Below are 13,933 nucleotides of genomic sequence, written 5' to 3'. Positions count from 1 at the left end.
ATTGGCCTTAGTAACTCCAGTTGCAATTAAATGGTCTCCCACATAGTGAAAAGCTATGGAATGGCACAAGCCCAGCATGAGGACATGGGTTTTAACCCTTTCAGCATGCTCCCGACAATATAGCAGTCTGAAAGCCCAGTCTCAGAACAGGCCCTTAGGCAGACACTGTGAGAACACATACCTCCTCCAAGTTTTCTAGGACTCAGTAAAATTATCCTTGTTCATAGCTACAGATGGAATGAATAGGAGGGACCCAAGCACCTGCAAAGCAAATCCGATAGTCTCATAAAATCCTACAGCAGAAAGGAAGCACCTTTCCTCCTCGTCTCCCCGTCAATGAAGCAGTTTCTCCTACATTGCCGATACTCATTCATTCATCCATTCCACCAACAAACACTTTCTAAACATCGACAGTGTGCCTGGCCCTGTGCTGGACACGGAGCCATGGAAATGAACTAAGCATAAACCTGCCTTCCAGAAGCTCCTGATCTATGGGGAGATGCTCCTTACATGACCAGCCCTGACAGAAGGGAAAGGTGAGGGTCAGACAGCTTACGCAAAGCACCGTGGAGAGACAGGAGAGGTCATGATTCTGGTTTGTGGGTCAGGAAGCCTTCCCAATGTTGAAGATATTTAAGCTGCATTTTGAAAGTCTTCAAATGGGCAGAGTCGGGGGAGAGTTCTTATGGCATAGGGAACAGATGAGCAGATGGGCAAAGGCACAAAGCACAAGGAACACCGTGTGTTCAGGAAAGGGAGGCAGACTGGGGTCCCTGGAGCCGTGTTATGTGGACCTGTGCCCCATGCATCTCCCTCACTAAAATTTGGGCTTCTTGGGGTTAGCTAGGGCCTATCCCCTTCTGAATCTTCACCACCTGACACAGTATGTAGCATCTAGTCAGAACCCAGCTAACTTTTTCCAAACGAACAAGAGAAAAGAAGAATTATCATGCGTTAGGCACTAACTCCATGGCAGGCATTGTAGTGAGTGCTTTTTTTTTTTTTTTTGAAAGACTTTATTTATTTGACAGGTATCACAAGTAGGCAGAGAGGCAGGCAGAGACAGAGAGAGGGGGAAGCAGGCTCCCCGCTGAGCAGAGAGCCAGATGTGGGGCTCGATCCCAGGACCCTGAGATCATGACCTGAGCTGAAGGCAGAGGCTTCAAACCACTGAGCCACCCAGGCGCCCCTAGTGAGTGCTTTACATACATGAAATAAATTTTATGGATTTGGTATTATTGTTATTGTTCCTATTGTTATAACCACCCCATCCCACTTTAACAGAGGAGATGACGAAGACACAGGGGCCTCCCAGAACAGGCAAGAGGATCTTCAGATCCAGGTCTCTGTCAGATGAATGTCCTCTCCTGCTTCAGGTCCATCTCTCCACTACCCTAGTGGCCAAGGCCATGTCTAGTTCCTGGACTTTGCTCTTTTAAATGCTGCTCTCTCACTGTAGGGGGAATAAATGGTGGGTGAAGGAGACTGGGGCCAGGTCATAAAGAGCCTTGGCCACTAGGCGTATGGTCCTGGCCTTGACCTTACAGATGAAGGAAGGTTCAACACAAGCCAGCACATGTGGCCAGTCCTTTTAGTCCCTAGCAGGAGCTTTGCCATGTACTCTGAAGCCAGCACAGATTTCCTAGGAAGAGGGAAATGGAACCCTAAATTCCTTTGTTCTACGTCAAGGCCATACAACCAGATATCTGAGAAGTGGTGAGTGGGACAAAAGCCCCCATGGGTTAAAGCTTTCTCCACGTGATAGTCTCAAACATCTGGCTCTTTCCTATGCTCTAAATTTAGAACAACTAGATACTGACTTCCTCCTAATCAAGATAAGCCCAGGGCCGAGAATCCAGACAATTGTGCTAGGTCATTTAATTGCCTTCCTTTTGGAAACCTTGAGCCAGCCATAGGGAAATTCTCTGGCCAAGGCAAAGAATAAAGGTCAACACCTTGTCGTATCCTGATGCCTTTTACAGACCCCAGGAGCCACAGGAGAAATGAATTCCAGTCAAACGAGTTGTGGGTTTATTTTTTTGAGTGGAGCCAGTATTTTAAGATTCTCCAAGTCATGGAAAAATATACACTAAGAACATGAAAACAACACTCAGTGTCTCCAATGGCACAAAACTTACTTCTCATTGTTGTCTAAATAAAACCAGGCCAACTCCATCAGGGGGCTGTGTTCCATAACCCACCATAAAATGATGTGTTATGAAATATTAATGGAAAAAATAGTATTACAAGTTATTCCTACTTTTCCTGGCTGCCCACAATTTTGTTATTAACCATGCTTTCTTTCTCAAAGCTTTTTTGTTGTTTTTCTGACTATGAAAGTATGAGATACTTATTATTGAAATTCTAGAAAAGAGAGAAACAGATAAAAATCACTGCAACCCACTATTAACAAGTGATTTTTTTTAAACAAAAACTGAGGTCACCCTGTATATAAAACCTGAAGTTTCTTTTTTATTAATCACTTATAAGTAGCATAACTCTGTATACCCAGGCTTCTCTAAATATACTATTTTTATTAGTTCTAGGAGATTGTTCAGTGTGGAAGTGCCATAATTAATTTAACTAATTACCAGCTGAGGGAAACTCAGGTTGCTTCCAGTCTTTTGATTTTAGAAATGAATGTATGAACCTTCTTATCCAACTGTCTTTGTCCTTCTCTCCAAGGGTTTCCTTAGGAAGTAGAATTACTGAATCAAGAGGTATGAAAAACTGAAGGTCCTTTATAGCTATTGCTCGACAAATATTCACTGGGTGCCTACATGCCAAGTGTGGTTCTGGACACCCGGTGAATGGGAGACCAACTTTCTGAACTCTGGAGCTGTATCCCTGTGATGATACCGACTTAGATTCCCACTAGTCATGTCGGACCCCCTCAACCCCCACCAGTGTGATGATCTATTCTTGAGTAAACCTTAGGTAATCCAACAGTCTATAGATGTTCTTTTTCTAACTATGGATTTCATTTGCTAGCCTTGGATGAACATGCCTTCCCATCTACACAATAATCATCTCCATTTGTATGTGTGAATTGGGTGCCATGTTCATTTCTGTATGAAGATGTTTGCCTCCTCTCATTGGCCAATGCTTGTCGTACATTCTGGACGTTCACGTGCTGCCTGCCATCTTGTGCAGATACTTTTCATCTGCATTCTGGGTATTTATGGGGCTAGTTTTCATTCATTTGGCATCCACCAGCACAGGGGATGGAGAGGTGGACAAATATGGACATGGTCCCCGTAAGGGAGACAAAGCTGCTTCATGAGAGAATGATGGCATGCAAGGGTCCCTCTTAGGACTGAGAGCATGAGTCTTGGGGACAATTCCTGAGGAGCAGAGGCTGAGATGGGGAGGTATGCAGGGAGCACCCTTTGGGAAAAACCTACAGAGTGAGGGAAACAGAAAGGGAAAGGGAAGCAGTGGCAAGAGAACGTGTCCTCCTGCGAAGTTTCTCGGGGTCCTGATCCCTGCCGGCTCCAAAGCATGACCTGCGCAGCAGAGATTCTCTCCGTGAGGTGAGGGTGGGTGGTCTCCTGTGACCCCAGCCACCAAAGCAGACACTGGCCATGAGATGCCTCTGGAGGGTGGGGAACACCGCCTCCCGGGATGGTAGCTGCCCAGAAGAGGCAGCTGTGAGTGTCAACAGGCTGCAGCTGGATGTGGGAGCAGGAGCCTGGTGAGAGGGTTCTGGGTGGGGCCCCCTGCTGTGCTCCGTATGCGTCAGAGAGGCTGAAAGGCTGGATGGAGGAAGGGGGGGGGGCAACGCGACCGGTGTTGCCGTTTGCAGAGATCAGTTTGGCTTCAGTGTGGAGAACAGGCAATGGGCAGGGTGAGAAGGCAGAGAAGGGCTGCAGGGTGCAGGGAGTTTGGGGTGTGCACAATATCCAGTCCCATCCCCCCCACCCTGCCTCCACTGGAGTCCCTGGGTCCATGATTAGTGTGCCAAAGCCTCTGAGAAACCACAATATGGAAACTTGGTTAACGTTGCTCAAACCCACAATCCTCAAGAAATCACAGAGGAACAGAAAGGACGGCGCAATGATACATACGGTTAACCCCAATATAAGGAGAGACCAGAGCCTGGACTACAGGAGGCCAGAACTGTGGGGGCAGTGGGTGTGGTGACAGCATATCTAGGCATTAAAGACCACAGGACTTCACTGAAGATTAGATATGGAACAAGAGTGAGGGAAATGTCAAGGACGACTCTTGTGTTTCTAATTTGAGCATCTGGGTGGTGACGTATCACTTTTGGAGAAGGATGGGGTCGAAATCAACTGTTGGGGATGGGGAGAGGACCCTGCATCTGCCGTTAGATGTTACCCTTAATATTTTGAGCTAGTAAATGCCAGCTCAATATGACACATGGACAGAGTCCTGGAGGACTCTGTTTTCCATCCAGCTCTACCAACAAGCAACTCTATAACCCTGAGCAGGTTCCCCTCACTCCACTGAGCCTCAGTTTCCCCACCTGAAAAATGGAGATGATAAGTCCTATTCTAACTACCTCAACCTCCTGCCATTTTAACCAAATAAAATAACAGAAATAAAAATATGTCCTAGGGGTGCCTGGGTAGCTTAGTGGGTTAAGCCTCTGCCTTCGCCCAGCACAGGTCATGATCTCAGGGTCCTGGGATCGAGCCCCGCATCGGGCTTTCTGCTCAGTGGGGAGTCTGCTTCCCACTCTCTCTCTGCCTGCCTCTCTGCCTACTTGTGATCTCTCTGTCAAATAAATAAAATCTTTAAAAAAAATACGTCCTAAATTGTAAAGGCAACCCCAACATAAGAGGGGTGTTACAATTACTCCTAGCAGTCTTTAGTGGGCACCCCAGCCATAATACCCCAAGGAATCAAGTCAGAACAGCCATGAGGTTAACAGACCTGGAGACATAAATCTAGGAGGTGGTTATGTTATAAAACTAATTATACAGATTAACTTAGAATATCCCAACATTTTTTTTTTTTCAGGCAGGAAAACGACATTCTTCTCTGTCATGAATGTCTCTCCCTGTCTCAGTCTCAGTGGACCAAGCCTTTCCAGCAGGGTCACCCCCATCAAAACCTGCTCTCAAGGGATCACCCCCTGACTGGCATTGCCAATAAACCCCGAAGCATAGTCTCCCCTGGGAATGCTTGACCCTCCTCAGCAGAGAAGCTAATTCTCTGACAAAGGTGACATTCTGAATGGTAGTGGGGGCGTGGGGAGGGGCAAGCAGAACACTTAGAGGTACTGAGAGTTCCAGAAGCCAGTCACAAAGGACAAGTGCTAGAGGAATCCCCTTCTATGACACACCTGGAGCAGTCAGATTTGCAGACACAGAAAGTCAAAGGTGGGCTGCCTGGGACAGGGCATGGGAAGAAAGGAGGGTCAGTGTTTTATGGGGAGAAGGCTCTGGAACGGATGGTGGTGATGGTCACACAATAATGCAAATGTTCTTTGTACCATTGAGCTGTGCACTTAAAAATGGTCAGGATGGTAAATTTTGTGTGTATTTTACCATAATAATAATAACGTATTGAGGAGGTTCAGAGTCATGTCATTATAAGTTTGTCAAACCCAGAGAATGTGCCATAGCAAAAGAGAAGCCTCATGTAAACGATGGGCTTTAGATGCTGATGCCCCCACGGAGGTCTCTCAGTGGTAATGATGAGGGAGCAGGAGGCTGGCTGAGGACAAAGCAAAAGCTGGCGCCTTGCACCCCCTCTTCACCTGCTCCCCTCCATATGTGTGGCATTCCTCAGGCACCCATGACTGCCATAAAACGATAAATAGTTAACTTGCAGGGATCACAATCCTGCAGAACAGGAATCTCCCTTGCCCTACAAGATGTCCTAGAGACCTGAACAGGGAGGTTACCTTATCAATAGCACAAATTTCCAGAGGCAAATAACTCTTGGTTCCTGAAGCCCTAATGTCCCCCTCCCACCATAAACTGGAGGAGACTGGGGTAGAAGGGAATGTAAGTGATAGCCAGATCATAATGCCCCACCAAGAATCCCCCATTATCTTGATGTTAGTGCTTGACCTAAAGACGACATTAATCAAGCCATAATGGCAAAGACTCCCCCCCGGCACCTTGTAGGCCCTCCCTAGCATGTGAGAACTCTGTCGAAATCTCCCATTCCTTCACCACCTCCCCCCAACTGTGGGGTATATAACATGCCCACCTTCACAACCCGGGGCAGCAGCTCTTCCTGCCCACGGGTCCTGTCCCCGTGCTTTAATAAACCACCATTTTGCACCAACGACGTCTTAAGAATTCTTTCTTTAGTCGTCGGCTCCGAACCTCCTCACCCCACCGAACCTGACTTAGGTTCTGGGACTTCATCAGTAACAAGCATCACACTGCAGTGCAGGACAGTGGGGCAGGTTGTGCAGGTGTGGAGGTGGGAGGTTTATGGGAAATCTCTAGATCCTCTGTTCAACCTGGCTCTGAACCTCTAAAAAATAAGTGCTTTTTTTTTTTTCAAGATTTTATTTATTTATGTGACAGAGATCACAAGTAGTCAGAGAGGCTGGCAGAGAGAGAGGAAGGGAAACAGGCTCCCTGCTCATGCGGGGCTCGATCCCAGGACCCGGAGATCATGACCTGAGCCGAAGGCAGAGGCTTTAACCCACTGAGCCACCCAGGTGCTCCTAAAAAATAAGTGTTTTTAAAATAGTAATAATAAAAAAGAGGTACTGAGGTTTGCCCTGGTACTCAAGCAATTATTAGGCAGTGGGAGCGTGCTACCACACACGCACGCACGCATGCACGTCACGCACACACACGTCACACACGCGCACGTCCCGCACACGCACGCAGTTCTGCCCAGCCTTCTATCTGAGCGAGGCGCAGAGAGCTGGTCGCAGTCCTTTGGACTCATCTGGGGTTTACTCTGGAGCTTTTAATATTCAAAGGAATCTTTGTTCTCGCCGAGGAGCCATTTCTCATCCCATTTTGCGCTTACATAAGACATACTTTGGATCTGATATATGGGGGGAAAACATGACCCATTTCACTCGTTTTGAAAAAACTAAAAATAACGATCCTCCCCATTCCCTGGAGCTAATAAAGACTGCTTGGAAAGAACAGAGGAAAGAAAGACACGGAGTATAAAACCTGAGGCTGGGCACACAGAAGGCTGGGTTCAAAACCTGGCTCTGCCCCTCATCTGTTGCATGACTCAGGCACAGCCCTGTCCCTCTCTGGGCCTCAGGCACCTCATCTACCCAATGAGGGGGCCATGCTGGAACCTCTGCCCTCTGAGATTCCTTCGGTTCTGACATCCTCTTTTCTGTGAAAAGGAAGACGGGAATTGAGGCATCTTATTTTGCCTTTCCCCCCAGTAGATGAATCATTTTTATTATTCAGAAACTTTTCCAAATTAATTTTGACGTGATCCTGTGTGGTAAGAAACAGCTAATGTCATCTCTCCTCCCATTCCTGTTCTAGTGTCTAGAAATAGTCATTAATACTCACAGTCTCCACTTCCTCGACTCCCACCCCCCACCTGGCTGTCCAGCTTCTGACTCCCCAGTCCTTTGAAACTGTTCTTGTCAAGGTCACCATAACCTCCCCTGGTGGAATCAACAGGCATGTGTCCCAGTCCTTCACTTCCTTCCTCGACTTCTCAGAAACATTTCACCGTGAGGGACCATCCTCTCTTTCTCGAGACACTCTCCACCCTGGGGCTGAGAGGGGGAAATGACTTTGCCGTCCCAAAGCCCTGAGGGTCAAGGCCAGGGTTTGTACCTAAGATGTTAGTGCCAAAACCTGGGCCTCAATGGGGTAGGTACCACGTCACCATTTGAAGGAATTTGCTTTCTCACCGGGATCATTTTACCACCAGATTCTAGATTTTCTAGGCGATTCATTCATTCAATCATTCATCAATTATTTGTCAAGAGCCAACTCTTTACCAGGCGCTATGTAATGCAATGGGAGTAGAGCAAGACCTGCCCTCTCAACATTTATAATGTAGTGGGAGACTCAGGCATTCAACAGCTAAGTGCAAGAGACAGATGTATATTTCCAAACATGAAGAGTTCTCTGAAGGAAAATGCCAGGTGCTGTGAGAGATGGGAACAAGGGGGACCAATAGGATGTGGGCAAGTGCCACTGGGAGAGAGTGACAATGGCAAGAGAAGAAGTTGGCAGAAAGGGTAGAGAGGGTAGGAGGACTCCAGGCAGAGGAAACAGCACACAGACCCCCCAGTGGGGTCTGGCTGGGGGTGGCCTCTTGAAAGGGAGACTTAGCGGACTTGGCCTTATCATGTTCCAACAGCCTTTGCTTTTACTTAGAGGGAGGTTTTTGGGTTTTGTTTTGGGGGGTTGTTTATTTATTTATTTATTTATTTATTTATTTTATTTTCCGTGTAACAGAATTCATTGTTTATGCACCACACCCAGTGCCCCATGCAATCCGTGCCCTCCATAATACCCACCACCAGGTTCACCCAACCTCCCACCCCCCGCCCCTCCAAAACCCTCAGATTGTTCTTCAGAGTCCACAGTCTCTCATGGTTTGTCTCCCCCTCCAATTTCCCTCAACTCCCTTCTCTCCATCTCCCCATGTCCTCCATGTTATTTGTTATGCTCCACAAATAAGTGAAACCATATGATAATTGACTTTCTCTGCTTGACTTATTTCACTCAGCATAATCTCTTCCAGTCCTGTCCATGTTGCTACAAAAGTTGGGTATTCATCCTTTCTGATGGAGGCATAATACTCCATAGTGTATATGGACCACATCTTCCTTATCCATTTGCCTATTGAAGGGCATCTTGGTTCCTTCCAGTTTGGCGACTGTGGCCATTGCTGCTATGAACATTGGGGTACAGTTGGCCCTTCTTTTCACTGCATCTGTATCTTTGGGGTAAATACCCAGGAGTGCAATGGCAGGGTCATAGGGAAGCTCTATTTTTAATTTCTTAAGGAATCTCCACACTGTTCTCCAAAGTAGCTGCACCAGCTTGCATTCCCACCAACAGTGTAAGAGGGTTCCCCTTTCTCCATATCCTCTCCAACACATGTTGTTTCCTGTCTTGCTAATTTTGGCCATTCTAACTGGTGTAAAGTGGGATCTCAATGTGGTTTTGATTTGAATCTCCCTGACGGTTAGTGGCTCAGGGAAGCAGATGAAGACTCTGGAGGACCTAAAGCCCCATCCCCACCCTAACCCACCGTGTGGCACCGCCGCTGGGGCCAGGGCCAAAGGAGGCTGCAGCTGGACCATTTCAGGGCCTACAAGGGACCAGAGTGACTGAAAAGGCAGAGCAATGAGCAGGAGGTCAGGCAGGGCTGGATCCCACAACACTTGGAAGATACCCCAAGGAGGCATCCAGTTCGTGCTCCAGAAAAAATACTCTGCTGATCTGTGAAGACTCGGTTGGTGGAGGAGGTTGGGCACTGGGGGCAGAAGGGTAATTTGTGGACATGGGGAGGCCAGTTCTTTGATGCTGATCCTACTCATTTCCAACAGGGGTAGAATCAGACCTATTTTGCCACAGAGGAAGGAATAAGACCTTTTTCCTCAACTTTCTCATGGAGGACGAGCACTCATATCTATAAGAAGCCCACAGGGCCCTTGGAGATGACCTGGTCCCCCTCCTCAGTGCACAGATGAGGAAAGCAAGGCTAGCCAGCTGCAGGGACGCCCAGGCAGGGTCATACTTCCAGCAAGCAGCACAGGCAGAACTGAAACTTTGTCTGCCTGTCTCCAAAGTCCTCACCTTGTCCATGCACCACCTTTGGATGCCACCTGGACCAGCTGGCTTTGTCTTACCGACTAGGAAGTGGACGCTCAAGGGCTGGAACCTGATCCCTAGAAGCCTGCCCCTGATTCTTCACATGCTCCAAGCTCCCGCCTTCGGGGTGGCAGAAAAGAAAATGTCCCCCGCATACAGGCCACAACCACGTGGCTGTGAACAAAACAGTGTCCCAATCAGTGGTCCTGTGGTGGGGAGCAGCCCCAGGCCCAGGTGAGGAGAGCTGCCTTCCCCAGCAGCTGGTATGGGAGCTGGAGCTGCTGCCTGCCACCCCCTCTCCCAGCAACAGAAAACTCAGGAACGTGCGCTGGGCAGGAGCCCGTGGGAACCGTCCTGCGCTCCCTACTCCAGAGGCAGCTGCTGATCAACCTCCCAGTGAAATTCTGGCCCAACCTCGGTGGTGGTGGCAGCGCACGGGGAGGGGGCACCTTGGCCTGTCACCAGGAGCTCACCACAAGTCACCCAGGTCTGGGGTGGCCACCTCTAACCCCGTAGGAACCATGTGTACCCTAGGTCCCCATCCTGACCCTGGAAATCTGGAGCGCGTTAGGGGAATTTGGCCAGATGCTGCTTTCTCCAGTTTCCTGTGGAAATTCAGTGAGACCAGGAGGTATCTCACTCAGGGGAGGAGATGAGCTATGTGAGGAAAACGAAGGAAATAAAACACCAGGTGTTTGTTTGCAAAGCAATTATCCCTCCCTTGCTTGGGGATCCTCAGAAGGAAGTCCAGCTCCAGCAGGGCGCTTGGCAGCGAGCCCCTGGCCAGCCCTAGCTTCTGGCCTGGCACCCGAGGGTGCCCAGAGCAGGGAGCCCGGCTCTGCACACGAGGTCCCAGCCCACTTCTGAGCCTTTCCAGAGACTGCTCCTCTGTTTTCAGTGCCTTCCTTACCTTCTCCCTCTGGAGAACCTCTACTCAACCCTCAGGGACCAGCCCAGGCTCCCTGCCTCCCACCTTGCCAGGCCCCAAGGGTGGCCCCTCCTCTTTCCCCCTTCACCCTGGAAACATCTCCGCAGTGCCATATTGTTATGCTACCTGGGCTTGGAAGGCGAGGAGTTATTGCACCTGCGTCCCCCGTGAGCCTCTGGCAGGTGCTCCACCTCAACCTCTTGCCTCCGCAGGGCCAAGCAGAGGGCCTGGTGCAGAAGAACCTTGGAGGATGTATGTGGGGAGAGAGAAATGGAAGCACGGAATGCAAGACGTAGGAAGAAGAAAGGAGGAAATATGGATTTCTGCAGGATATTTGCAAACCCTTAATGCTTCCTCCTCAACTTGAGCCAGCACCTGCCTCTGAGAATGAAGAGGCCCCTAGAAATCCCTCCATTTGACTGGACTAAGGCTGAGCCGAGTACAGCAAACCCTAGTGGCTTAACGGAGACAGGGGATCGTGCCTCACTCACGTGGAAGTCGTACTGGGCACGACGAGGCTGCTCTTTGAAGTCGTTCCGGGCCCAAGCCGCTCTGTCCTGTTGCTCCGCCGTTCCCGGGGTGTTGTCCTCGTACCGGTGGTTCGAGATGATGTACCACCACGTCTCCAGCCGTGGCACGGGCGGAGGGCAAGGGAAGGCACGCTCCTGCCCGCAGAGCATGGCTGCATTTTGAGTGCCTTGCGGGCCCTCGCCTCGTGGCTCCCCGCCCTGCCGCCCTTGCCCCGCTGCCCCCCCCCTCCAGCCGCGCCACGCCCAGCGCAAGGCAGGCTGGGGTTTGTGGTCTTGCGCCTCCGAGTGCCAAGGTGTAAGTCCTCTTTTGGTGTTCGAGAGGGGAAGTGGATTTTGGAAACAACCAGAAATCTTTCCCAAAATAAGAACTGACAGAAAGGATTTTTTACACATTTCTAAAAAAAAGCCCCAGCGTGTCCATTATGTATTTGTCAATGCCGACCAACCCGGGAAGAAACTGGTGCTCTGGCGGGGGAAACGTCTTTGCATGAGGGCGCCGTGAGCAGTGAAGGACTGGGACAGGTTATGTGGTGTAACTTGGCATTTCGATTTAAAACTGCCCAAATACTAGGAGGAAGAAAAGGAAATTACGGCTGGGCAGCTGCTTATATGGACAAGATCTGGGGGTCTGAGGTGAACCCCAGCTCAGTGTATCTGCTGTTATATGTCTGTCCCCAGAGCTACCCTTCATTGAGGCTAAGGTCCAGAACGAATGGGTGAGCGGTCATCCTTGCCTGAGCTGGCCGAACTGTACCTGGAATGCTGCGTTCTGGAGGCCAGGCCTTAACGGGAACACTGAGTAACGGAAAGATGTCTGGGGACTAGACGGGCTGGGAAAGGTCTGGACACCCTGTCCTGTGAAGAATGAATCGTAGCTGAATACTGTGGAGAAGGGCAAAATCTGGGGGAAGTAATTCCTTATTTTCTCACCTCTGTCACAGTGAGGACCAAGTGATCTCTTCTGGGTGGCCCTGAGGAGCAGGACAGGGACCACTGGGAGAACGTCACCGGGAGGCAAAGCACATGCAAAGAAAAGGAGGTAAAGAGAGTGGAACAGTGACACAGGTGTGGCGCTGGTGTGGCTGGTGTGGCCAATGGTGAGGCCTCACTGTCAGAGGGCTCTCAACCAGGCGTGGAGGATTCTTCTAAGGCAGAAGTTTCTACCTGGAAGCTCCAGAGGGCAGGTGCAGTCAGATGTGTATATGTGCAGGGCACACATATGTGCTTGCCTATGGACAGGGACCACAGCTTCCTTGAGATTCTCTAGTCTGTGACCCAAGCAAGATTCAGTGGGCTGGACCACAGGGCATCTCCAGGGCCCCTGCCCACTCTAAGATGCCCCACCCCAGTGTAGGTGCAGTGAGGAGGGATAGAGAAGAATTCAGTGGCAGAAGGAAATAGGGGGTCTCCGGGACTGAAGATGGCACCATGAGTTCCCCTCTTCCCTGCCAGGAGATGCCGTGAAATCCAACTATACAAGTCTCTCCTTGGCAAACTTGGAGAAGACGTTCCTCCCCTTTCTGAGGCTGGAGTGTCCCAGGACCCCAACTGCAAGGGGTCCAGGGAGCCTACCGTTGTCACACACAAGGTGCAGGGACTGACGCAGGATCAGCCACATCATTTGTGGGACTCAATGACAGAAGAAAATTGAAGCCCCGTCTTTCAAAAAGTATTGAGGATTTCATGATGGTAACGGTACAGCATTAAACCAAGGGGGTCCCTTTTATGTGTAGTACCTAGGAAACAGGTCAAACACCCTGACTCATCAGAGATGGTCCCACAGCGAGTTGAAAGGTCATTCAGTCTAAATCTCAGGCCTCCTGAGCCCTACCCCATCCCCAGCCCCCTTTCTCTATCACATCCCACCCCCTCACCCTTGCCCTCAGCCTGGCTGGTTTTGGAGATCTGGCTACAGCCTGGTGGTGGGGTTTCAGGGGCAGTGGGGAAGGCTGGGGAGGGCCTTGTGGTTCCTCACACCTCAAGGTCTCTGGTTCCATAGTGCTAGGCAAGAGAGGCCTGACCTGACCTTTCCCAGGCCTGAAAGTTCCTCTGGTTCTGTGGGCCTGGCCCAGCGGCAGTTCTGGACCATGCTCAGCTGATGGTGCAGGGTTGGGAGACAGCACCAAGAAGGGGGAAGGAGGCCCTGAAGAAACGCTCTGGCAACCTCACGATTTCACACCCACTCTGCCCAGAGCCATCGGCAGCGGTCAGAGCCAGGTCATTCTTTATGTGACCCAGCAGAGCCTGGGGCGTGGTTGAACACTGCCCCGGTCAGATCTGCTTTTAGAAAGGCCACACTGCCAAGTGGGGAGAAGGAGAAATTGAGATGGGAAGTCTGAAAGGGAGGCTGCTTGATGGGCGATGCTGTGGGTCAGGGAAGAGAGAATATGGGTTTGAGCTGAGACAACAGAAATGGGGAGGGCAGGGAGGAGACTGGCCTGGAAGATGGCCGGAAGGACTGAGGGCCTTTCAGTACTCCTGAGGCACGGGGAGTGAGTCTGGAGGTGACTCCAGTTCTGGCTTAAGTGGCTGAGTAAATGGTACTGCCATTCAGGGAGACACGTGTAGCAGAACACTTGGTTACCACTGGCTGACCTTGGTGACAAACTGACCTGTGTGAAAAGGAACAGGGGAGTGTGCTGGCTCATATGATGGAACGGTGTGAGGGTGAATTTCTCTCACCTTAGTCACACCTGGATCCAGAGCCCAATCCATATCATCAGTAT

The sequence above is a fragment of the Mustela nivalis genome (assembly GCF_964662115.1).
Source record: "Mustela nivalis genome assembly, chromosome: 13".
NCBI lineage: Eukaryota > Metazoa > Chordata > Mammalia > Carnivora > Mustelidae > Mustela > Mustela nivalis.
The sequence above is the reverse complement of the archived record's forward strand: the minus strand, read 5'-3'. Positions refer to the sequence as shown.